The 27,474-nt window shown below is 37.7% G+C and overlaps 1 protein-coding gene across 6 annotated transcripts in view; it reads right to left on the bottom strand.

The window, feature by feature from the left end:
* The window catches only part of IL15 (interleukin 15), a 106,959-nt gene extending 80,517 nt beyond the window's left edge, over positions 1-26,442 (bottom strand). For 2 of the 6 annotated variants that reach the window (XM_054485946.2, XM_054485949.2), the window contains exons 1-3: positions 21,480-26,442; positions 20,993-21,260; positions 1,895-2,016 (exon numbers count right to left, since the gene is read on the bottom strand). The gene's annotated coding sequence lies outside the window, so the exon portion shown is untranslated. Of the gene's footprint in view, positions 1-1,894; positions 2,017-20,992 lie in introns of all 6 variants that reach the window. The other 4 variants (XM_054485947.2, XM_063664142.1, XM_063664141.1 and 1 more) reach the window with 3 other exon arrangements.
* Between the last annotated feature and the right edge of the window lie 1,032 nt (positions 26,443-27,474).

Here is a 27,474-nt window from a genome sequence, read left to right as displayed (position 1 = left end):
CTATGCAGCCATAAAAAATAATGAGTTCACGTCCTTTGTAGGGACATGGATGAAATTGGAAATCATCATTCTCAGTAGACTATCGCAAGGACAAAAAACCAAACACCGCATGTTCTCACTCATAGATGGGAATTGAACAATGAGAACACATGGACACAGGAAGGGGAACATCACACTCTGGGGACTGTTGTGGGGTGGGGGGAGGGGGGAAGGATAGCATTAGGAGATATACCTAATGTAAATGACGAGTTAATGGGTGCAGCACACCAACATGGCACATGTATACATATGTAACTAACCTGCACATTGTGCACATGTATTTATTATACTATACTTTTTATCATTATTTTATGGTGTACTCCTTTTACTTATATTTTCTTAAAAGTTAACTGTAAAACAGCCTCAGGTAGTTCCTTCCAGAGATATTCCAGAAGAGGGCATTGACATCATAGGAGATAACAGCTCCATGTGTGTTACTGCCCCTGGAGACCTTCCAGTGAGATAGGATGAGGAGGAGAAAGACAGTGATGTTGATGATCCTGACTCTGTGTAGACCTAGGCTAATGTGTGGGTTTATGTCTCAGTTTTTAACAAAAAAATTTAAAAAGTAAAAATTAAAAATTTTTAAAAACAGAAAAAAGCTTACAAAATAAGGATGTAAAGAAAAGCATTTTTGTACAGCTGTATAATATGTGTTTTAAGTTGTGTTATTACAAAAGTCAAAAAGTTAAAGAAAATGTTTGTTTCTTAACTTTAAAAAATTATAATAATCTAAAGTTAATTTATTATTAAAAGAAGAAAAATATTTTAATAAATTTTGTAGGACCTAAGTGTACAGTGTTTATAAAGTCTACAGTAGTGTCAAGTAATGTCCTAGGCTTTCACATTCCCCCACCACTCACTCATTGAATCAACCAGAGCAGCTTCCAGTATTGTAAAATTTATCCATCTTAAGTGGCCTATGCAGGATATAATTTTTTATCTTTTATATTATATTTTTACTGTATTTTTTCTATGTTTAGATACACAAATACTTATCACTTTGTTACAATTGCCTATAGTATTCAGTACAGTAACATGCTGTACAGGTTTGTGGCTTAGAATCAATTGGCTATACCATATAGACTAGGCATGTATAGGCTATACCATCTCAGTTTGTGTCAGTGCAGCCTAGGATGTTCCCACAACAGAATTGTGTAACAATGCATTTCTTAGAATATATCTCCATCATCAAGTTATACCTTACAATATTTTGTTTAGTTATCGAGACTGAACTTGACCTTACATTTTTCTAAAATACTCCTCAAAAGTCTCAATTAGTCATTTAAAAAATCTAATCTATATTATCTTCTAATATCCTTACATAAACTCATTCAAAAATTAGTTTGATTACACTTATTATTTAATTTTAAGCACGCAAGTTCTTTCAAAATTAACCCAGTAATATACAGAAAGTGATATGCACAATTCTGTCATTTTATATGCCTAGAATTGACAAGCTATCAAACTATGACCCAGAGGTCAACCCTCATCAGCCGCCTGTTTTCGTAAATAGTTCTGGTGGGACATAGCCATACACCTACACGATTATTGCTGCTTTCAGGTAATAGGGCAGAGTTGACTCATTGTGACAGTGAGCATTTGACTCACAAAGCCTGTAATATTTACTAAGTGGCTCTTTTCAGAAAAAAAATTATGTGCAATATTCCGTGACCTCAAATATATGCTTTAAGCATGCAATAACAAAGGGTATATTTTTTAAACCAAGATGCTCATTTTAAAAGCTCTGAGTATATATAACTTCACCTGTTTTGCTACAACTTCCTTATTATTAGTTATGCTATTACATAAAAGTATCTGTATTGCATGATAAAACTTTTAAAACTTTACTTACACGATCTTGTATGGGCTGGCTATCTGCTAACATTGATTTCTGTGCTCCGTGTGATGTCAGCAGCATGGAACATGATGGAACATTGCTCCAAAGAACCACATGGCCATATATTGGAATGGATTCTGTAAGAGTCAAAGGTACGGATAAGAGGATTAATAATTATGTATTGAGTAATCCTCCCTTCCTCAGATTTATGGTTACCTACATACCTGATCATGCTATAAAAAAACAGGAAGACTCATATGGAGAAAGCTGCATAAGTCAAGACTGAACTTCTTGGGGAAATCTTTTCTACAATCCTCAGAGTTCCCCATAATTTAACTCATGTCCTTGCTGACTAGAGCTACATCGTTTTGGAGAAAAAAATCATATATCATTTTTTAAAACCTATAATGCTTCATATAGCTCTCTAGTAAATTGCCTTTCTCTTTATCACAAAATATCACAAAGCACACGTGTTGTCAAATGTATTTGTGTGTTTGATATTAAGTTATTGACCAAGTCTGAAGAAGTTGTTGAAAATAAGTTGTAAACGTTTATTCTAAAAGTGAGGTGGCAAAGTCTCCACTCAAATACGAAGTAGTAAAACACAACATCATAATATAGTATAATATTTTAAGGTATATGTGATGGGGGGGTATAAATATGTCAACAGATTATGTGATTAGAAAATCTAAAAACAGTGTAACTTCTATGTTTTTTATAAGGGTAATCCAACTTATTATGCCATTTAAAAAAGTAAAGTAGTACAACTTTTATTTTATAAAATAAATTAAGAAACATCTTAAACAAATTTCAGTATGATCCAAGAATCCTTATGAAGCTTTGTGTTGAAAAAAAAGATTAAGGTTTTTTAGAAAAACTTACATTCAGTTTAAAAGTTGATCTTACACCCATACAGCCACCAATCTTAGAATTGTTTTTTTTTCCTTTTTGCTTTTCTCTCTGCATCATGTTTGTATAATACCGCCTTAAATTTGATTTCACTTCCCATTTCCTTATCTTAAAAGAACATTTTCTTTTTCTTGGATATATTTTCCATCCTCTTTATGAACCTTCATCAACTCTACCAGGCACACTTAAGAGAGGCCCATTCCCTGAGCCCTTTCGCCTCTCCTACCAGGAAACAAGCTTCCATCAGTAACAACCACAATTGATTAAACCTGCAGGAGCATGAGAATGAAATTCACAAGTACCATAAATGACATAGGATAGGCATTTAGACCCATCTGATTCCCAAATTGAAGGTCCCTGAGAAATTGCTATAGCTATTTGTCTATACCTGTTTGTTTCCTGAGCTTCTAAAAGGAGAATAAATAAGAGCTCCTAAGAATGTGCTTTAAAGCCAGTTATGCTCCTCTCTCTTTTATACCCTATGCCAGTATATTCCTTCAATTTTATCAATATGGGCCAATGTTCCTAGGAAGATAGCAAGCTAGCTTCTTCAGCAAACACCCAACAAGAGGTAACCAAAACATTTAAAATATATATTTTTATATTTTAATAAAAATCTCTAATTCAGCTCTTACGCAATTTTGCCCCAAGAGTCTACCCCAAGTTAAGTAACATATACTTGAAAGCATTATAACAATGCGCTTTTTTTCCATAACTGCACAGCAGAAATATTAAAAAGTTAGAGCTTATCTATTCACATCATAGGCCTCTATATGGCCAAGTATGTCTTTGGGAAAACTTACGTCTGACCTTGGAATTTAATTAGCACATACTGAGATGGAAATAGATGCAAAGAATGTTATAAACTCTAAAGAACTTTCAGCTCAGCATCCATATTTCTACAGCAAGAAACTGAGTCCCTGGAGACCAAGTGACTTGCTCTGATCAGCAAGACACTCTAGGAACTGACAAGCATTTCCTTTAAAAATTTGAAGATTCTATACAGAATCGTAGTGAACAATGAAATTCATTGTTCCAGCAGACAGCTCATAGCTGAGCCCCTCCTGAGAAATGCTTTCAATGGAAGAAAGCTCTCCCTTCCAGGAATCTCGCCTGCTTCCCTTCCAGAGTTGGAACATCCCCAAAGGGCCATCCTGCCTCTAGAGGGCTCCCCATGGGATCCAGTGAGGCCATTGTTGCAACTGCATCACAGTCCAACTTCTCCCTCTGCCCACCCTGTTTTGATCTGCCCTTACTTCCATCAGGTGTTGTTCTTTAGAACATGCCCCAGTAAGCCTCTTGCATGTATATTTCTATCTCAGTCTGCTTCCCAGGAACCTGACCTAAAACAATAGTGTATTTTGTTCCTTGAGAAAATGTGAGGTTGGGAAACATTTGGATTACATCGAAGCAGATTATTGCAAGATTTCTTTTAATTTGACAGTGTGCACTATAAACATCAACAAATACCCAGAGTTAATCAAAGTTATTTAACTATAGAACCCTTTAGGATATTGAACATCTCATGAGACTTGTGTTCTATGGAATATGGGCTGGGAAACAGGAATGCAGTCACTCTAGCTCACTTTAGAATATCAGTGTTGAAATTACTCCTGTGAATATTTCCTGTAATAGCAAAAGAATGGAAAAAACCTAAATGTCCATCAGTAGGGTACTGCTTAAGTAAATTATAATACATGCGTGCAATGTAATATTATACATCCATAGAAAAGAATGGGAAGTTTTTTTTTAATATTAGCATGAAAATATATCCAAGGTGTATTTTTTAAGTAAAAAGAAAAAGGTAACTCAACAGTGTGTATTTGTTTTCAGAAAGGGGAATGGTTAAATATATATGTGCATTTTTGTGTGTCTGCACAAAACATTTGTAAGGACGTACACTAGAAAATGATAGCACTGGTTGCATCTATAGAAGGGAATTGGAAAGCGCTTTGAACCCTTTGAAGTTTAAACCATGGGAATATATTATCCACTCATAAAATTAAAATCAAAAACCACAAAATATTATATAGCACAGATTTAAATATTTTGTCTAATCATATATGAAGAAAATTTGGGAAAAAACTATGACATTCTCCATAAAGCTGCTTAGAAGATGAACTCCTGGAAGACAAAATTCATTTAGAATGCCCAAAGCATGGCACAGTTTCTGAACCAAAGGAGGCTGTAAATAATTTTTTTAATTGAATTATCCTTCATCATAAAAATCAGCCAATTATTACTAAACAATTTTCCAGTGGTGCCTCTTTAGATAATTGTTTAACTATTAAAATGTATCCTGTAATTTATAAGAGCCATTTTTTGACACCAGTCTCTATGTGATCACTCAGTGCTGCCACAGAAGACATACCTTGTCTGTTTTAGCACAAAATACCAGATGAGAATTTGTAATGATGCACATTTCTTATTACCTGCTGATAATAACATATTTGGTGAAAATGACACCTAATGATATAGTACATCTCCCACTCACAAATAACTGGATTCAAATATTGCTACTGCTTCTCACCAGTCCCTTACAGAAGCAAAGAGATGCGATTACCATAATCCTCAGGAATAACACTTAAAATTAAATTTAAAAATCTAGGAACAGCTAATCTTTTACTAAGCACAAATGCACATTAGACCACAAATCCTCCAGTACTCTTTCTCCAGACAGTTTCTCTAGGCTTGGCTGCCGTTCTTCTAATTGTTTATTATTCTTGCTGATTAGACCTCTGGCATCTCTTGTTCCAAATACTTAGCTTCACATGAAATGTATCACGTGATTTCGCCTGAGCATTGGATCTCTGTAGCAGTCCCAAACGTCTTGTTTCTAAAACAATGCTTGCCAGCCTACTTTCTGACAAGTAAACTAACCTTCTCAAGTCTATATAAAAAAGCAATAGTGCCTATAAAACTGCTAAGGGGGAGGTTGTCTCTATTAATAAAGTTTATTTGGCAACTAGCAGTGTTTGGACTCCTGAGCTCTAATGTGGTCAGTGTGGTTGCTTTTTTCTCCCTAGATTGGACAGCAGAACATATCTTTTATAGCACTGCTGGTTCTTCCTTCTCCACTTGGGCTGTACAAATTATCTGAGACAGAGCTAACAGAGATCCTGTCCTCACAATAGGAGAATAGTCCGTTTTAGTACTTTATCTCTTCTTTCACTGGCCTCATTAACTATTCTTATCTAAATGGTAGTTATCAAAACTATTATTATAAATAGATTGCCATTCTTGTCTTCTTTATAATTTTTGCTTTTCATTTTTCTCTGCTTTATATTACTTCTCCTATACCTTTCAGCTTTTGTCTAAGGAAAATGGTTTTTGTAGACATCAAACACTTGGCATGCCTCATCCCTTCTGTGGGATTACAGATTTGTTACAATCTTTAAGATTTTGACCCTTTCTGCTGGGTGTACTTGCTACAGGTTTCCCAAGATGGCTGCATTTTTTGTAGTCTAAGATGTCGGATTTCTTTGGAGGGTTTTATTGGCAGTGGCGGAGTGAAACATGAAGGGGTATAGAAGGTAGAAGTGAGTAACTTTTTATTGCTCCAGAGCAATCCCTGAGTAACTAAGCCCGCATTATTAACTTACATGACCAAATTATTAATAAAATTAATTTTTGACAAATACAGAGTGAGAACAAAGAAAATTAAAAAATCTTACCGAATATATATATATCATCTGGGTTGGAATACAATATAGAAAATTATCTCCATTCAGTTATAAAACATACTTCTAGGAAACTAACATTAAATGTGGTCCATGTGGTGGGACCACAAACATTCATTTAAAAAAATAAAATCTAAGGAGTACAAAGGCAGTTTTGTTACATGGCTATATTGCATAGAGGTAAAGTATGGGCCATTAGTGTAACCATCACCACAATAACGTACATTGTACACATTAAGCAATCTCTCATCCCTCAACCTCTTTCCATCCTCCAAACCTTTTGGATTCTCCAATGACTATTATTCCACATTCTATGTCCATGTGTACACATCACTTAGCCCCCACTTCTAAGTGACAATATACCACATTTGACCCTCTGTTTCGATTTGTTTCACTTGAGATAATGGCCTCCAATTCCATCAATGTTGCTGCAAAAGACGTGATTTTATTATTTTTATGGATGAATAGTATTTCATTGTGTATGTGTATATGTATGTGTTTATATATATGTATATATATAGATGGTGTGTGTATATATATGTATATATGGTGTGTATATATATACACACACACACCGTGGAATCTCTCTCTTTGGATGTGTTGTGTAAATAATGGTGGAAGTGTTCACCATCTATTCTTTTATTATACTCCATACAGGCTACCATCATTCCCATCTATTCATGATTAACATATTACAATTTCCAAAACTGTAGTTCATGTAAAATTGAGATTGAGAACCTCTTGATGAAATTTGGAGCTTTCCTAATCTTACCAGAACCATGGAATGGACTGGGGTCTAGAGACTTGGACCCTAGGCTTGATTCTGCCTTTAAACAGCTATGTGACACTAGCAAGGTACTTTATGTCTTTAAGTGTCAGTTATCTTGTCTTTAAAATAAGGAGATTAGACTGGAGGTGTCTAAAGTCCCTTCCAGTGCCTAAGTAACATCTATAAAGATCACAGGTTGAAAATCTCAGCATATGATAGAATCCATCCATGTTATGTTGGTTCCCTAAACCACCAGATTCAACACCAAAGGGATTTTCTCTGGTCTAATTATCTTAATTTTCAAGAAGAGAATAATAAGTGCAGAGAAATTAAATGTATTGTTCAATTTTACATAAAGAGGTTAAATTGAAATTTAACAATGTGTTTTGGATCCCCACTTTAATTCTTCACCAGAAGTTCATTCAGTTAACATAGCACAAAGCATATGCTATGCATTGTGCTGCTTCTCCATATTAACTTCAATTTCAAAAGGGCTCTGCTTCATCCATAAAATCCATAATAACAGTATGTTTGGGGCTTGCACCTCCATATGTATTGACTATATCTAAAGCGCAGTTACTAGTAGATATTGAGGGATTTTTTCATCTCACAGCTTAGATCTAACTATCCTACACCATCACCGCTACCACCCAAATTCTACTACATTGTAATTTGCTCCGTTCCATGATATCCAAATAGCTACATTCTGGGTCAGAACAATAAATTAAACATCCTAGTTACAATTGCTCTGCAACAACTCCATTTCATCCTGGCTCACTGTAGTTCAATTATCACTTCTACCTTGGAGGAGTAGGAAGATGGGAGTTTCACCATCTCCTTGCACCAATGGCTAATCCACCACACTTGCTTTTATACTGCTTGGCACATAGGTAAACACTCAATACAAATGAATGGTCATTATTATTTTTGTCTTCGTCACTTTACTGAATAGTTGTGCCAACACTGGCATCCTCATCGTCTCCCAAAATGTAAAACAAAAAATGTTTTTCTGAGCCCTGTATTAAATTTGATGTTTACTATAGATTTTTCATAGATATACTTTAGTCAGTTTTGGAAAATTCCATCTATTTTTATTCTTCTCAGAAATTACACTAACTTTTCCTGTATCCTTAAGATTATTTTGATAGATTTTCTGATGTTGAGCCATCCAGACGATCCTCAAATAAACCATATTTAATTGCAGCAAGCGTGCTCCTACTGGGGAAGGTTGTGTTTCTGGTTTGTTTTACTGTTGTGTTATGTTAGCTAATGCTTTACTTACTATTGAAAAATGTTATTGATTTTTAAAAATCTTTGGTCTGGCAACTTTTCTGAGCTCTCTCATTTGTTTTAGTAGCTTGTTAATTTGTATGGCTTTCATCTATAAATAATGAAAATTTTACCTCCTCTCTTTTAATCTTTATAATTCTTATTAATTGCACCAGCAAGGTAGCACCCTCTATAGGAAGTGGGCATGCTCGAGAGAGAAACCTGAGTTCAAGCTCCATTTCCACCACTTCTTACTGGTAGTCCCTGCACCAGTCACCACACTTCCTGGTGCTTCAGTTTACTTATCTGAAAAGTGGGAAGGAAAGTATCTCATGAGTTTGACAAGGCTACATATGTTAACGTACTTGGGACTATGGATGAAAATAAATGTTAACTATTGAAATATTTATGGAATGAAGTTAAGAATGAAAGACACCTAACCCAACTCTGGATATTTAGGACAATATTCCCAGAGAAGCCATTATCAGACTGAGATTTCTGGACCAGGCGAGTCAGGAGAAGGGGGCAAGGAAGAGATACTGGATGAAGTAGTGCATTCCAATGAGAGAGACATGTCCAAATATTTGGCTATGAAAGGAAGTGTGTTGTGTTTAGGGGCAGAGAGTAGTTCAGTATCCTGGACACTCAGCTGTTTACATGCAAACAATAATTGTTCCACTAGATAATAAGTTCCTAAAGAGAATCAAATGTGCTGCATCTTTTTATCCTTCACAGCACTTGGCAGGGAGCCATGTACAGAGAAAGTGATCCATAAATATCCACTATTGTTTAGAACTTTTGGTGTGCTGTTAGCTTCTTTGGTTTAAACACCTTAGCCTGGAAGCCATACTTTATAAGTTGCAGCAGCTCAGAGTAATATGGCTTGACTTAAGAAAGGCCAAGGTTTAGAAGATGAATGCCTCAATATCAAGTCAAATAAGCCATCAGCATAACCACATCTTTCCAGTTTTAGAGGTTCTTTACAAGGATCTTGCTTTTCAGGAGTAGAATCTAAAGATACCAAATACAGATTTTAATCTGATATTTGAGGTAACTGCAAGTTTTTTTAACAGCATAACAAGAGAAGAAACCATATTTCTTCTCTTAAACCCTCAGGAGAAGAGACACTAAATAAATTAAATTTCAGCAATACTATTATTTTCACACAATTTCTCTCATCTTTTTTGTCCTACTGAAATACCTTCTCAAAATACTCAGCAAATAAAATAAAGAAAATGAAAGGATTTCTGTTTGAAGGAATTTAGAGAATATGGTGTGCCTTGTTTTAATTTCCTTTCATTTACTGAAGCATTTACTTTGCAAATTTATAAAATTATCCCCTCTATAATAAAACTGGCACAAAATATTAAACAAACTTATTTGTTTTCAGTTCTCTAAAACTCACACTCCTAATAAGGAAGTTAAAGATTCTATTTGTAACCTGGCCTAAAGTACATCCCCAGAAAATTCTATTTCCCTTCCTGATCCTGATAATAGGAAATATGCCGGGAATAGTTTCCCAAAAGCCATGTGATCACCAGTAATATCCTATGAGTCAAATATGGTCAAACTCCTTTTCTCAGAACCTGATCTAACTTGACCCCTCAGGAATATATGTTGGATCACTGACAACAAGAATAACATTGTTATAGGTCTACTATGTGCCAGGCAAGGTGTTAGACACATAAGGATGCAGTGTTTCTCAAACTTCAGCCCTTCCAACTCCACCATCACAATTCTTCTCATCTATGACCTTTATCATTTACCTGCGGGAGAGGCAATATGAACACAGATAAATACAGTGAAACACTGCAGATACTGTGAGAGAAGTATCTATCAGGTGGAGAACACACAAAGGAAAGGTGTGAGGCAAGACAGGAGGTAAAGATGGCATCTTGCGAGGAAAATGTCACAGAAAAAGTGAGTCTTTAAAGATGAATATGTAAGAATAAGCATATGAGGGATTAAAATCCCTCTAGAGAGCAGCAGACAGAGCAAGTATGACAGGAAGGCAAGGGCTAGGAGGTGTAAAAAGCCTATCTTTCTCTTTTGAAGACCTGGGAGCTGGTCAGTTCCTCCTCGAAGGCCTTCCTGAATATCTCCTCTTTCAGGGTGCTTAGCTCAGTGACAGTCCCTCTAGTTGTCTTATGTGACCCTAAGCCATCTATATATACATTTGCCTCCTGGGGAAATATCCTGACCATTTGTTTTAACCAATAATTCTTTACTTAATTCACAAACCCAAGTCTTGTACAAATAGCTTATCCAATATTCAATCTAGTACTTCTAATCACTTACAGGACATTTTAAGTAGTTTATTCCACTTTTAGCTCAATAGTGATATTTCCAAAATCAAGTTCATCCATTCCCCTACCTTGCCCCATGTGTTAGCTGTAATATATATCTGCTCCTAACATGTTTATCTTTCCTGACTCTCGTGGTTAAAATCTTGGGCATTCTCTGACTCTTCCCTGTGCTCTGCTCCTCCCACTCAATCAAGACCGGTCAAGTATTTAGGAAAGTCCCCAGCCCATATTAGGCACTCAAAATTATTAACTGCTGAAGTGCCAAAATCAATTCAATGAATAAATAGAACACTGGTAAATCAAATTCCTTGAAATTAGCTTGTCTTTCTATTCTCCATTCTTTTTGCAGTACCCTACTACTTAGCATCCATTAATCCATTCATTCCCTCATTCATTTTTGTTTTAAATATTGCTTTAAATACTCAAGCAAATATTTGTTGAGAGACTACCATATGCCTGGCATTAATAGGTGATGGGAATATAGCAATGAATAAAATAACAAAACTGCATGTTCTCCTGTGGTTCATATTCTAATGAAGGGAGATGTTAATAATCAAATAATTCAATAAAACATACAAGTCCATAGTCCTTTATATGAAAATATTAAATCAAAAAAGCTCCAAAAACTGAAAGTTTCTCCTTAATTCACTGATTAACAAAACACAAGCTGAACTAACATTGGACTATGTGTAAGCTGTATTTATTCCCTTTTGAGGAAGTACCTGAATAAGCTTGGTCATTACATGATATATAGTAAACACACTATATTACTTTCCAAAATCTGAAAAACAGTCTGAATTCCCAAACAGGGTTGGGACAGGGAGTGCTGGTGAGGCTGCAATTTGAAGTACATCAGTCAAGGATTAACTTCATTGCAACAGGGATATTTGAGCCAAACCCCAAAGCAGGTATGGGGAAGGGGGTGATATCTGAGAGAAAAGCATTCTAGGAAGAAGGAACAGCAAGGTAAAAGACTCTTAGACAAGAACATAGTAATATGGTTGATGAATAGGAAAGGTGCCAGTGTAACTGACTCAGTGAGCTAAGGGAAGAGTAGTAGATGGCAGACATCAGGGGTACAAATCACTTAGAGACTTAATATCCACTGTAACAGAATTTGGCTTTTATTAGAGTGAGATGCAAGAACCATGGGGGGTTTGGAATAGAGGAATAGCATAACCTGATTAATACTTTAACAGGATTACCCTTTGTGATGGATAATCTCCAAAGACAGCTGCCATCAATCAATGCCTTCTCCCCATGAACATGCATGACACTCTACTAATCAAGAGGTGGAATCTTTGTCATCTGCCCTTCAATCTGGGTGGCCTTCTGACTTGCTTTTCCCAAAAGAATAAAACAAATGTTAAAGTCTGGAAATTCCATATCCAAGCCTTAAGTGATTACAGCTCCAACTTCCTCTCTATAGAAGCTGGCCAAGTTGTGAAGAGTCTGACAACCCTGAAACTACCATGCTGTGAGAAAGTCCAGTTTAGCCATGTGGAAAGACTAAGTGGAGGAGAACAAATGAGCCCAGACAACAGCCAGAACTGAGGCTCTATATGTGTGACTTAATGTCTGAGCCATCTCAGACATCCCTTGACCATTGAGTCATACCAGCTGAGGCCACATACATTGCAATGTAGAGACAAGTCATTCTCTTTGTGTCTTGTCCTAATTCTTAGGCTTGAGAAAATAAAAATGGTTCTTATTTTACACCACTAAGTTTTGGGGTAGTTTATTATATGGAAATTAGTAATTGACATTGAAACTACTATGAGACTGAGTGGTGGGAAGACACCTGGAGAGAGGCAAAGACCCTGTTAGTGAAGGCTAGAAACGCAGTGATGAAATAGTTCAAACTAAGACTTGCTAGATTGGAAAATAACACCTATTCTCATTCTGCCTTTCCAGGCAGCAGAAGATTCTCCAAGAAATAAGTAGTTTCAGGGCAAAGATCAAATCCAGGCTCTACTATTACACGTGCTTTCAGGTTGAAGATCAAATCAGGTGTGTGGCATGGAGGCCGTTCATTAAGAACTCTGAAAGATTTAAAATGGTGTCTCATAGACCTTGCCAACTAGTCAAAAGGCTTCTAAAAACGGTAAGGGTTTCGATGGCATCTTGACTTCCCAACAAATTAAAGTGGAACTTGTCTCAAGGATTTTCTGGTTATGTATTTTATCTAACGGAGTGAATGAATCTCAATAAAATTCATAGGAAGCCCCCCAAATTTTAAATATCATTGAACTTAAAAACAAAAAGCAGTTAAACAAAAGTGAGTATACAAAAGGTCTCTAAATTATTAACCCTCTAACATCAGGAACCAGGCTACGCCACTGCAAAGAATAGCAAAAATTATTTCTCATAGAAAAGAAAGAAAGAATGAGAAAAGGAGCCCAAAGTGCAAAAGATAAAGTTAAAAGCCACAGAGGATCACTCCTAGGGAACAAATTTAAACCTTAATCAGGAAAATGTATTGCTTCCAGAGCAAGAACTTGGGACATATGCCAGCTCTATTTAGACTTGCTATGGACTAGCGACTGTTATATGCCTTCTATTATCTTGTTTTGAAATGGTATTTTTTAAAGCAATTGTCCTATTTTTGTTTTACCATTTTATGTTGGGACAAGGGGAAGGTCACAGATAACCTATCTTTTTAGCTACAGGTTGCTGCACTCAAGAAACTACATCAGAGAAATATCATCCTCATCTGGAGATCCAGTTTAGAGACTTAAAGTCTGAGTTTGATGCCATAATGAGATAAGCTATGGGGGATCCTGAAAGTCAATAATCAGTTAAATGATACAACTACTTGAGACCAACATTATGTAAAGTCCAAGTTAGTCATGTATAGAGGTCACATAAAGAGAGACGGATGCCTGGCCAGCCATGAGCTTTCCAGCTATCCAAGCTGATGTTCTAGACATGTGAAGGAAGATGCCTTCTTGAATATCTCATCTCCAGCAGCCTAGGAGGAGTCAAGCAGCCGAAAGTAGCCCAGATTACAAGATCACGATAAATAACAAATTATTGTTATTCAAGTCACTAAGTTCTGGGGGTGCTGTTTTGTTTTGTTCTTGTTTTATGGCTGTTGATCCTTTAGATGCAGGGACAGGTAACCAAAACACTGTGGCTGTTATGTTGAGAACAGGCTGGAGTGGAGATAAAGGGAAAAGCAGCAGGCACTTTTGCAATAATACTGTGAGACATGATAGCAACTTGAACCCAGGTGACAGCACTGAAAAAAAGGGTGAGAAGAGATAGGATGTGGGGTATATTTTGAAGGCCTAGCTAAATAATTTGGTGGCAGATTCAATGTGGAATATGACATAAAGAGACGTTAAGGATAAATCCTAGATTGATTGATTATCTATGGAACTAAGAGAATGAAACTGACATCAAGTAAGATGAGGAAGAAGGTGGGGCAAGTAGATATGGCAGTAAAGGCAGGAATCCAGTGAGTATTAGACATCCAATCAGAGATGGGTGAATAACAGATAAATAGACTGCTAAATGAGTCTGGAGTTCAGGGGAGAGGTCATGGCTAGATTCACATGTGCATTTGTGAATCATCAATGTAAGAAGGGATTAAAAACCATGACACTAGATGAGATCACCAAGACAGAGAGTACAGATAGAGAACAGGCCTAAGGACTGAGCCTCCAGACCACTATATTTACATGTTAGGGAAATTAGGAACTAGACGGAGACTGAAATTGTTGCTGTTAAGGTAAAAGGAGACTGAAATTGTTGCTGGTATGGTAAAAGGAAAATAAGGAGAAGGGGAGTGGCTTGGAAGCCACACAAAGAACTCTCAGGTCCTGCTGAAAGGGTACATAGGAAGGGACCCAAGAACTAACCACTGGATTTAATAAAAGGGATGTTCGTGGTACCTTTGACAAGTGTACTTCTAGTGGAGCAGTGGAGATGACAGCCTGGCTGGTTCAGGAGAGAATGGAGAGAGGAAAACTGGAAACAGAGAATGTAGTTAAGGTTGTAAGTTTTCCTGTAAAATGTGGGCAGAAAAAAACAGGTATAAAAGTGAGCAGAAACATGAGGAGAAAAACAAGAGTCTTTTTTAAAAACAGCAGAAGTTATAGCATGGCCACATGGTATTGGGAAAGACCCATAAGAGACAGAGAAAAAAATGGTGATGGAGAGAAAGAATGAATTACTAGAGTTATGTCCTTGAGCAGATAATGAGAATGAAACTACACTCCTGAATTAACTGTGACGGATTTCTAGCTGGTTTCCTTATCTCTAATTGTCTTTTCTTCAATAAATTCTACCTCAAACTAAATTCCCTAAAATACTATTTTTATTACAGTATTCCAACATTGTTTTGCTATATTACTTATGTTTCCTACCTCTTTTACAGTTGTCTGCTTAGCTGTCAAACACTTGAATGATGATTGACTCATGCTGAAGTCAATACAAATAGACTCTGACCAACCCTCTGCTAAGCACATGGAGCACATTGTCCTTACTCAAAATGTAAGTGTAGAGTCAGACACGTAAAAATGAGTTTACAGACATTAAAGTTGTTATAAGGGAATGCAGACAGCACCATATGAATTCATGTAAGGGAGAAAATAATTCTGCCTGGGCAGTAGGCGGGGACAGAAAAAGTTATAGAGGGTTAACATTTTGAGCAGGACCCACGAAGGCTGACAAAGAATGGCAAGTGTGTCTGGAACACTGAGGCAGGGTGACTGCAGCTGAGGCTAGAAGAGGAGACTTCACTGCAGAGGCTATCCAAGCCCTACTAGAGCTTATTTCGCACTGGTCCCCAGTGGGAAACCTCTACAGAAGCTAGCCCAGGCTCTTTACTGCTCCCCATCCTACTCCCTGTACTTTGCTTTAAGCACAGTAACCCATGGTAATCCAGAAGCCAAAGGGAGGGTGTGGGAAAGAAGGCTGAACTATATATCCCAACTGAACAACACGCACCTCTGGCGTACCCTATAACTTTCCCAGGGATTTGTGGACATAGACGGTTGTAAAGGAACCAATTTCAAGATCCGTTACTTCCATAGGAGCCCCTTTTACCAGAGATATGCCTGATGTGTGCCCAAAGCAAGCAGATTTCTGGCAAGTTCTCCTTCCTCACTTCCTCTTTCATAATTACCCTTCTCCCACTTTAGGAAAAAAATGCCTATCTCTCCCTATCCAGAATCTTAACATGTGCCTTGCCTCACCAGGGTGCCAAATAAAGGGGCAATTTGAAAAGTTGATATAAGAGACATCTTTAATCAAAGCATTGACATATCTACTTGTATGATATATATTTCCAATATTGTTTTAGTTTTTGTTTCAAGAGCACGTTATTATTTATTATTATTATTATTATTATTATTCTCCAATATAGGTTTGGTTTTCAAAACTCCACAAAACATAGACATATTCACACTTTTCAACAAAAATAATTTACATTCAAAACACTGATGCAAGAAATTTCCTTAGCAACTTTCCAAGTTTCTAGAGGCTCGAAAACCACATTGCGGCTTTTTTTTTTTTTTTTTTTTTAATTATACTTTAAGTTCTAGGGTACGTGTGCACAACGTGCAGGTTTGTTACATATGTATACATGCGCCATGTTGGTGTGCTGCACCCATTAACTCATCATTTGCATTAGGTATATCTCCTAATGCTATCCCTCCCCGCTACCCCCACCCCATGACAGGCCCCAGTGTGTGATGTTCCCCTTCCTGTGTCCAAGTGTTCTCATTGTTCAATTCCCATCTATGAGTGAGAACATGCAGTGTTTGGTTTTTTGTCCTTGCGATAGTTTACTGAGAATGATGGTTTCCAGCTTCATCCACGTCCCTACAAAGGACATGAACTCATTCTTTTTTATGGCTGCATAGTATTCCATGGTGTATATGTGCCACATTTTCTTAATTCAGTCTATCATTGATGGACATTTGGGTTGGTTCCAAGTCTTCGCTATTGTGAATAGTGCTGCAATAAACATAGGTGTGCATGTGTCTTTATAGCAGCATGATTTATAATCCTTTGGGTATATATGTTTTAGTTTTATGCTTAATAATCACATCAAAAATTAATGGTTCCTTTGATTAGTTTTGTAATGATAGTGTTTTAAATAACATAAGCAAGAATAATTTTCACAACAAAAATCCTTCAAATAAAAAATCAAGTTTTATGTACTTATTTTTGTTGCAGATGAGTCAGGAAATCAAATAACTTAAAAATAGAAAATCTTTAACAATAAAATGTTCAATTCAGAAAAAAAGTATTTGATAATTTTAGAGGTCAGTGCTAACAGTGTTCAAGGACTACTTTGTCAAATTTCTATTAGAAGGCACATAAGCAAAATACCCAGGAAGGAGAAGTAGCATTCAGTGATATAAGGGACCCAAGACCCTCTCTGGGCTCCTTTAGTGTGTCACAATGATAAGCAGAGCTTACCCCCACCACCACCGCCATCAACCTTACAACCATCATATTTTCCTGTTCTAGAACCATTTTCAGTTTCAATTCCCTCATTTCACAAAATAATTTGTCACTTTCCTGATTTTGTCTGCATCCTGTCAGCACTTGGAGGAACTATTAGCATTTAGAGAAGAAACAACTGTATATTACATGCAGACTTTTTAAAAATCCATTTTTATATGGCCTACATAGAGTCTTCTGCCCCTGCAGTGGGATGAAACACTATAAAATAAATGCATACAAATAACCTGGCTCTGGATGTGAAATGTGAACAAATAATATTATTGAACTACACTGAGATCAAAGAGCCTCTTTTTCTCCTCTTTCTGACTCCAGCACTAAACAACTTTTTTTTTGTTTGTTTAAAAAAGGGCAATATTCTTTGACATAGGCAAATTAATAAATAGCATTAAATCACCCCAAATGGTGACCAGGGTCTATTTCAACGTAAGGATAGCAGCATTTTAGTTGTCAGTACACTGAACACCTGAGTTTTCTTAGAAGAGAATACATATGATATCCGAAAAGGAGCATTAACATTAGAATCAAGATAAAGCTCAGTGGAGTGTCTGTCTTACCTAGTTGTGTCCTAATGCAAGTGAAACTCTGCATGCCTTTTCTTTTTCTTTGTAAATTCAGGATAAAAATGCAATGGTTATTCAAATTCAATGAGGACATACAGATGAAGTGCCAGTATGGTGCCTGAAACATAGCAGAGGCTTCCTCTTTGAAACTTTCAAATTCACATTAGGTTCCTACTGGAATGGCACTGTTAATAACAATAATTTGTCCTTCAGGCTTTCTGTCAAGATTTCTTAGCTACTTATGTTTACCTATTCAATACAGTCTGGAAGCTGAGTAAAAAGTAAAGCTTGTCTGCCCACAGCTGTTAACAAATAGTACAGTACAATATATACATACACACACATATATGCACATATACAGTATATATACACATATAGGCATATATGCACACATATAGACATATACTTCATAGTATTTAATTAGTGAAATTCACCATCAAATAGGTGTTAGTTAGTGCATTCCAGTACTCACTAAAATAACCATTTTTCCTTCAACTCCTCTATGGAATTTTTCCATCCAACCCATTCCTATAGGACAGCAGCAAGAATTTAAGCAATGTTCAGTGTCAGTAGTGTCATGCAGTTACTGTAATCAATGGGTAAGTAAATCAAAGAGCTAATATTCAGCAAAAGAAGTGGCTTCTTGCCAACCCTTCTACCATAACGCCTTCTGAAGAGAGGATGTCCCGAATAGTTAACTATATCATCTCCAGTTGTGATATTATGGGAAACTCTTCTTCTCTGACTTCTCCATGAATCCCAGACTTCTAGTTGTATGGATGAAGGGATACAGAGGTAGAGACAGATATCTAGATCAATCCACATTTGCCTACTATTTGTCAGGCTCTTTCAGCAGAAAGCGATGCAAATTAGACAAAAGTTTTCATTCAGGGACCATAAAGGAAATTTCTCCAATATACCAAACACATATTGATACTCAAATGAATATTATTTGATTATAAAGATAATCTTTAAACATATAAGAATGTTAATTGCACAAGTACCATACAAACATTACTTTAAAACTGGCACTCTACCATTACAACACTGCCTGAAAATAAAAAGGGATTATCACTGTCAAATTGTACGAAATATTTTTATGCAAATAATACTATCCTCCATAAATACCAACAGTCTTAAACTTGTCTGAGTTGGAATTCCAGCTCTACCACTTTCTAGCTCTGTGACCTTGATAATTTCCTCAGCTGTAAAATATATTGCCTACCACATAAATTTATTACGATGTTTTTAAAAAATACATCCTTAGAACAATGTCTGATACATAGTAAGAACTCAACAATGTTAGTTATTATTCATACTGTTTCTCATAACTTAAGTTATAGGTCTGAAGACAGAACTCTGTATTATGATTAGCTAACCTTCAGAAAAATAGTTAACACAATGAGCAGAACTCAACATTAAACTCCAGGAGAGATGGGGGGAAAAGGACAGTAGTCTATATTTTTAAAAGATTTAAAACTGTTTTGGGTCAGAGACCCATTTAAAAAGCTGATCAAAGTTACGGATATTTTCCTGAGAAAAATCCACATGTACCCAGCATTTCAGGGCTCCTTTTCTAGCTATCCTGAAATCCATCAGAGGCAGCAAATCTGAGATGGAGTATCCCGTAGGCTTTAAAACCTTCCACTTCTAAAATCTATTTCGATAAACTTTAAACCACTATTTTCTCCATCCCCCAAGGAAATTTATAAACATATATTTCATTGACAAACATTTTGCCTTGCAATATAGCTGTTGACATTGGCTACATTAATTTCATGGATTAAAACAAAAGAGCATCATTCTAATCACCAGTAGTCTGCAGGAAAATTCCAACCAGAACTATAGCTTCCAATCAGGTTCTGGAGTTGCCACTCCAAATCAGCAGGGAACAGTGAAACCAAAAGTATGGGTACACTCTGCCTATCAGAAGTTCCAGACCAATGGCCAACTGACCCTTCTCTGTCACTGTTGCAAAGCAGATGACACTGCAGGAGAGACTCTTCTGATTGACTAAAATTCTGTGAGAAAACAGAAACATAAGGACACGAAACTAAGACAATCATAACAAACCTTAAGGTCTCTATGATACTTGTTAACTTTAAGTAAAACTAGCTTTTTCTTCACTTTTTAAATCTAAATAGCTTTGCTGTATTTTCAGTTCTTCTCTTTATATATCTTTATGTTCCTTCCCTTGTATCTCCTTGCTCTGTTGGCCACATTACTTAACACGAAAACAACAGGAGTTTAAAATTTTAACCTGTATTATATCTTTTTTATTCATTTATTTATTTTTTGACAGGCTGGAGTGCAGTGGCAGATCATATAGCTCACTATAAACTGGAACTTCTGGTCTCAAGCTATCCTCTCGCCTCCGCCTTCCAAAAGTGTATTGTATCTTGATGCTTTCAGTAGAATGGTTCACCTTGTAACCTCTACATGGCAGGATGCATAATCACCAGTTTATTCTGTAATACCTGAGCAAAAAATCATTCTAGCTAATATGGCCTCTTTCACCACACTGACAAGATAAGGATGACGACCACTTAGTTGGCCACCACCAGTATCATAATATTAGATAGTAGTTTAAAAATATATAATGGAAACTAGCTGGTGACCACCACTTTACTTCCAGTTTTGAAACTGCTGACTCATCCTATTTAAGAATCTGTTGTAAGCATCATTTAAGAATGAGTTTGGTTTAGACATACTTTGAAATCAACATAGTTTTTAATGCATGGAATTACATAAAGTCAAATGAACTGTATACTCTTGCAACATGCGGTCTTAATAACACTTGAAAAAATTGGCTGGATTTTCATTTAAAAGCCACCTTGAATAATGATTTTATTTCAGTGAAATTCGCTCGTATTTTTTCCAAGTTCTTTCGACATTCTAAACACACTATCGCTTCTCTAAGAGATAACTGGCTGGCGCAGTTGGAACCAATACAGACCCAGGCCTGACTGCCAAGCACTGACCATTCCTGCAAATTTCTCTCCCAGAAGACGTGTGCAAGCAAAGAAGAGGGCGATAATTTGATTTTGCAAAGGTAGGGATAGACGCGCACGCACAGACATCTGCACCGGCCCACAGGGAGTTTGGGACGGGAGCAGTTAGGAAGTGGGGAGCTGCGGTACCTTTTCTTGGCCTTCCTGAGCTTGACTGGGTGCAGAACTCAGCCCTCAGGGCTGCGGGACAGCGTCTTCTCAGAAACCCGCAGCTTGGCTGGGGCCGCCAGACGCGCGTCCCTCACCCTCCCAGCGGAGCGCAGGGTGCCCGGCCCGCTTTGCGCTAGCCAGCAGCCTGGAACGCCGTAAGAGCGCAGCGCAGCAGGGAGTCGCACGCCAGGGGCAAAGGGACCTGCGATCTGCGCTCCTCCGGAAGCGGGAGGATGGCGAGGAGAGCCTAGGAAGTGTCATTAAAGTGTCATTAGGGGAAAAACCAAAAATTGAAGTTGCGGCTAAGTTTTCCCCATGAGAGGGCGGGGCAGTCCGGCCAGTAGGATAGACCGGAGGGTAGCACTGGAGCTGGGAGGGGCCCCGGGCGTAGGCTTTCGGGGAAAATTCCATCGCCCTTCCAACCACCACCACTCCCCTCCCAAGGCAGAGAAGCCGAGCTCTGTACCTCCATCGAGTCCTGGCTGCAGGGTGGGGGGCCACAGCCACCGCAGCCGGGAGGGTGCGGCCACCCAGTTCCCTCCCGGGGGGCGCCGGACTTCGAAGGCAGTGAGCGAGTCAGCTGGGATTCCCCCGGGCGCCTGCCACCCGGAGTCCCAACCCCCGGCGAAAAGAAAAGTGAAACAGAAAGAGCCGGGAACAGAGGCGAAGACAAACACCTCCGGCGGAGACTGGGGGTGGGGCGGGTGGCGGCGGCTCCTGGATGACTGACTGCCCCAGGTGTCACTGCTTCCCGGCCTGTTTCCGTCCCTGCCGGGGCCTGGGGCGCAGAACCTGCAAGGCGAGCTCAAGGATATCGAGGAGCCCCAGCCCCGCCCTGCAGGAACACCAGCCACCGGTCTCCTCCTCTACCTGCCGGGACACCTGCAGAGAAGGCACAAGGACAGCCGCATCCCAAGCGACGGGCACCATGTGGGAAGCTTCCGCAGCTGAACCTGGAGACCCGGGCTGGGCTGGCGCGCATCCAAGTCTTCCTGAGGAAAGGGAAAAGGAGGTCGGATCCCGATGCTGGGCGGCTGCTCTAGACCGGCCTCTTGGTCCCCGCACAGGCTGCAAGAAGGAAACTTTGAAGTCCAACTAGGGGAAATGTTGGAAGAAGACACCCGGGTGGCAGCTTTGTGCAAGACAGTTGGTACAGGGAGTGAACTTACAGCCATGAGACTCTCTGCGGATCACTTTTCCAGCCTATTGTGTAGTCCAGTGTAAAATATCACACTTGGTCCCATTTGATGGAAGCGTGAGATGTTCTTGTAGTATTTTTACATTGGAGGAAGGAACTGAGTTGAGGCTGAGTGATTTGCATGCCATAAAGGCAGTAGCAAAGACCTCACGCTCAGTTTTGAAAGTACTTTGCAGAATCTTGCACTCCTGTGAATCACTGAAAATCCCTCTTGTACGGTGCTTTCCAAATTTTCAGAGTCATGGTTCAGAGAAAATGATAAGTCTTCCTGGAGCTCAGTTTAATTTAATTTAAAATTTAATTGTGTTTTTAATTACATAAATATGATAAATATCAAATAGAAAAATAATAGAAATTATTCACTTTCCATGTACATAAAGTTCCGTATAATTTCATATTTTTATGAAAAATTTGAGTTTATTTTCATTAACTCAATTTTTAGATATCAGTTTTATATTTGAAATAATTACTGATGGACTTTCTGGTAAGAATTACTTCAAACTCTAGACAGTCTCCATTAACAAAATAAGTGAGGTATAAAAATGCAAAAACAGTTTTTACAACCATTCAAAATTTCACCATAGTTGGAAATTATATTTAAGAATATGAAGCCATCATCCGTTTCTGTTCATGACGATGTCATGTTGAATTTTCTTGTGATGGTGTCAATGGATTTCAAGACCAGTCAGAATTTTTCATAGCAATACGTTGAAGCTCTGATTTGCAGAATGAGCATGCATTGGGAGAGCAAGACTGCAGCTGGATTGGATCCCACCACAAGAATATAGCAGCCACGGAAGGACTGATATGCATATGTGTGAAGGTAGAGAATAGGGACGAACAAGTGTATCATGTGTCCCAACCTCATTTTGGACTGTTGCAGAGCTTCCTGGACTCCTGCCATGTAAACTCCTCTAGCACCTCCTTCAGCTCCTTTAATGGATACTGTGTTCTCTGCAGCCGGTGAAGGAAGCAGGTGTCCAGACAATAAGACACCTCAGAGGCCACACTCAGCACCACCTAGCAGAGCTCGATATCAGATATTGCTGCTGCCAGAGGACATATCATCACATCTCAGATCCTGTCTCTCTTGGGCTTCCCACAAAGCCTATAGAAAGTTGTTCTCAGCTGGTGCTCACTAGCCTGTGGGCTTCAGCTTTGTTAGCTGTCTACAGGACTCAGAGACATCAGTATCTGACTGCATACTTTTAATACATTGAGACCACCAAGAACGTTCTGAGCTACTAGAGAGTTTTCACAACACTATGAAATTGATGGAAAGTTTACTTGTAGGGTGAACTTTAAGGCATAATCTGAGTATATAACAGTAAGAAAATTGGTCTACAACTATTTATTGGGTTTCAAATATAGTAGGTTCTAGAACAAGATGGACTGAATGATATATAAAGCATTTTGTCAGAGTAGGGAGATAAAAAACATAAATAACAGTAAAGTACAACTAAAAATTATTATAGTCATAAGATATGCTTTGCTCTACTATTTGCCTCCCAAATATGTTGGTCAAATTTGTTTTCATACAGATGTTTTAAAAGTATTTTTAATTAGTTATGACTGCCTGCAGTTCAATGAAGTTGGGTTTGCAGCATAATTTGTTTTTGTTGCATTGCACTCAAAAAGAAAAGTCTAATATATGCAACTTGTGTTTTGTTGCCACAGGCTGTTTGGCAAAATATTGAAAATTACTCATACCAATGAACAAGTAAATTCTGCTGCATAAATTAAAAGCAAAGATGAAGATTGATGAAATAATTTGAAACTGTCTTAAGATAACTAATAAAATTACAGGGTAGAAAGAAGTGGAGATTAACTAAATCTCATAGAAGTGACCATAATAATCTTCTTGAATTCAAATAATTAACAATAAAATTATAGTTTAATAAATTTTTAATATCTTTTTTCAAAAACAATGTCAATTGGGTAATCGTCTTTAAATTACTAATAAATGTTTTCCAGCTTTTGTGATTACATGGAAGAAGTTACAAGTTATTTCATCTGATTTAGTGTTCAAAGTCCATGACTGTGGCCTTATTTATGGTTTTCCTAAGATTTAAACCTCCCATCAAGAACAAGTTGATCCCCTGCTCTTTGGAAAACATGGCCTGCCTGGGTTCTCTACGTTTCCATTTGGGGTAAAGCATGCTGAAATGCAGCATTACCTCGAAGTTGCTTCTCACATTTTTTTCTGGTGACCCTGACAATAGACAGATACTCTTGGCCTTAAATACTATTTAGGTTTTCAAGAGCTCCTCAAGTTGCTGCTTTTTCAGAACCACAGCAATGTTAGGACTTCTGTAGTTCCTCCAATCTGCTATTTCTCCAGTGCTGTGCTAAACACAAATGTTAACTTATTAAATCCTCACAGCAAAGCTATGAGATATAAACTATTATTATCTCCATTTTACAAATGGGAAAACCAAGGCCCAAAGAATTATACAGCTTGCCTAAGATCACATGGAAATTGACTGACCCAGCAAGGATTTGAACTCAGACAGTCTGGCTTGAATACACATTCCTACTCTCTGGTGCCCTTAAATTGGCAACCATTCTCCACTGTTTCTAAAACTGAGTTCATAAGGAAAGAAGCCATGGACCCCCAGACAGTATGTCTTGGTCCAATTTTGTTTGCTTCAGGGTAACTTTAGTCACCACCAGGGAGGAAACTTTTCAGTTTTCCTTGAATTTCTGCTTGCTCATCTTACGTTTCTGTAATGAAATTGCAATAGATATTGCAGCCCTGCTACTAACACAAGTTATTTGAATAAAGTGACTGACAAAAGGCTGGCAGAACATTGCTGCAGGTTTGAAACAGAGGAACTAGGAGCTGGCAGATTCTAATAGAGATGGGTGACTTTGAACTGAAATGTCAGAGTGTACCCATGACAAACAAGGAGAAAAGATGCCTAGTTTCAAGCTGGAGATTAAGAACAATAATAACTGTATTAGTCAGCGTTCTCTAGGGGGACAGAACTAATAAAATATATGTATATATGAAAGGGAGTTTATTAAGGAGAATTGACTCATGATCGCAAGGTAATATTCCACGACAGGCCATCTGCAAACTGAGGAGCAAGGAAGCCAATGGTGGATCAGTCCAAGTCCCAAAACCTCAGAAGTAGGGAAGACAACAGTGCAGCCTTCAGCCTGTGGCCTAAGGCCTGAGAGCCACTGGCAAACCACTGGTGTAAGTCCAAGTGTCCAAAAGCTGAAGAATTTGGAGTCTGATGTTTGAGGGCAAGAAGCATCCAGCACGGGAGAAAGATGAAGGCTGGAAAACTGAGCAAGTATAATCCTTGCTTCTTTTTCTGCCTACTTTATTCTAGCTGTGCTGGTAGCTATTTAGATGGTGCCTACACATTAAGGGTGGGTCTGCCTCTCTCCGTTCACTGACTCAAATGTTAATCTCCTTTGTCAACACCCTCACAGACACGCTGAAGGATAATACTTTGCTTCTTTCAATTCAATCAAGTTGACACTCAATATTAACCATCACAATAACATACTTAATTTTTAATATATTTAAAAGTACATGTTATCTTAAATGCATTGGTACTTAATGTAGGGGGGGAAGGGGCTTAAGTAGAAAAAAGTGACAGGTTCATATGCTACCACTACTATTTTGAACAGTCATTTAATGTTGACCTTAACAATTAAAATCTAGTTACAAAACATTAATAAACCTATTCAGATTTATAATCTGAGAGTATATTATAAATGTATATAATGGATCTTGTCAGCATTTATTTCAATGACAAATTGTAAAAAGAAATTTTACTTCTCTTCACATATATTGGCTAAAACATGGCAAATACATATTCCTTGAATTTGTTCTATGATTAAAATTCATGCATTTTTTTACAACACATAATAACCTTTACAAAAAGTGTAAATCAAGTCAATACCAATAATAGGTTTATGTTAACAAAGTTAAACTGGCATTGGTTTTGACTCTATGGCTGGCAAATAGTTGGCCTTCAATAAATATTTGTTATATTAATCTTGGTTAAAAAAAATCACCTGTTTCATAGTTTAAATACTTGCTAGAATCAAAATCTAGAAACTTATAGATATGTGTGTATGTATGTGTATATATACATATGTATGTAAAAAAGCTCTTTCCATTATCATGAAATGATTTGATAATTTGTATATTTGTATAACTTCATTCTGTGGTTTATGTGTGTTTAATCCTACAATCACTTTTTATTAAATTTTCAACTAAAATTTCTTCATAATATATATTAAAATTAGTTCTAATCACTGGTTAAAGCATCAATATAGGGTTCTGATCACTGGCTAAAATATCATTGATTTTGTTATTATGGTTGTGTGGGAAATTACCTTGATGAAATGGTAGCCTCCAGTTACTACCCTAAAAGTCTCAGAATAGAAAAACTTGCAGACCAAATAAAGATGCCCAAATAACATGGTATATTAAATGAATTTAAAACACACAATGAGATGTAAAAAAATGGGATACCAGGATAACACAAAGTGTAGGGTACAAGTGTGTGAAAGGATCTCACTACCCAAATTGCGAATTATATAATCTTCACATAAACACAGCTATCTCCCTCCCTATGTTTCTCAGTCTCTGCCATGTCAACCTTCTCTGCTGATGCTGTGGTGACGGGGACCAAGGCTGAGGTTTGAATAAGAATGGAATGCACAGATGGAAGTTACCTAGGGCCAAAACACACACTCTCCCAGAGAGTGTGTTAGTCCGTTTTCATTTCCATAAAGGAATACCTAAGACTGGGTAATTTATAAAGAAAAGAAGTTTAATTGGCTCATAGTTCTGCAGGCTGTACAGGAAGCATGGCAAAGGCCTCTACTCAGTTCTTGGGGAGGCCTCAGGGAGCTTTTACTCATGGCAGAAGGTGAAGTGGGAGCAGGAATGTCACATGGTGAGAGCAGGAGCAAGAGAGAGGAAAGAGGAAGTACCAGGCTCTTTAGACAACCAGATCTCATGTGAACTCTGGAGAACTCACTTATTACCATGGGGAGGGCACCAAGCCATTCATAAGGGATCCACCCTCATGACCCCAAGGTTTCCCTTTGACTTTCATCACTTCCCACCAGGACCCATCTCCAACACTGGAGATTACATTTCAACATGAGATTCAAAGGGGACAAATATCCAAACCATATCAGACAGACATAAGAGCAAAATTCTTTTTCAATTAGCCTCCTAAACAACTATGGGTTTTATCTACACCTCATGGACACGAAACATGTGAACAGG

The sequence above is a fragment of the Pongo pygmaeus genome, chromosome 3 (assembly GCF_028885625.2).
Source record: "Pongo pygmaeus isolate AG05252 chromosome 3, NHGRI_mPonPyg2-v2.0_pri, whole genome shotgun sequence".
In the NCBI taxonomy this organism is placed as follows: Eukaryota; Metazoa; Chordata; class Mammalia; order Primates; family Hominidae; genus Pongo; species Pongo pygmaeus.
Note: the sequence above shows the minus strand (reverse complement) of the source record. Positions and strands in the feature narration are given on the sequence as shown.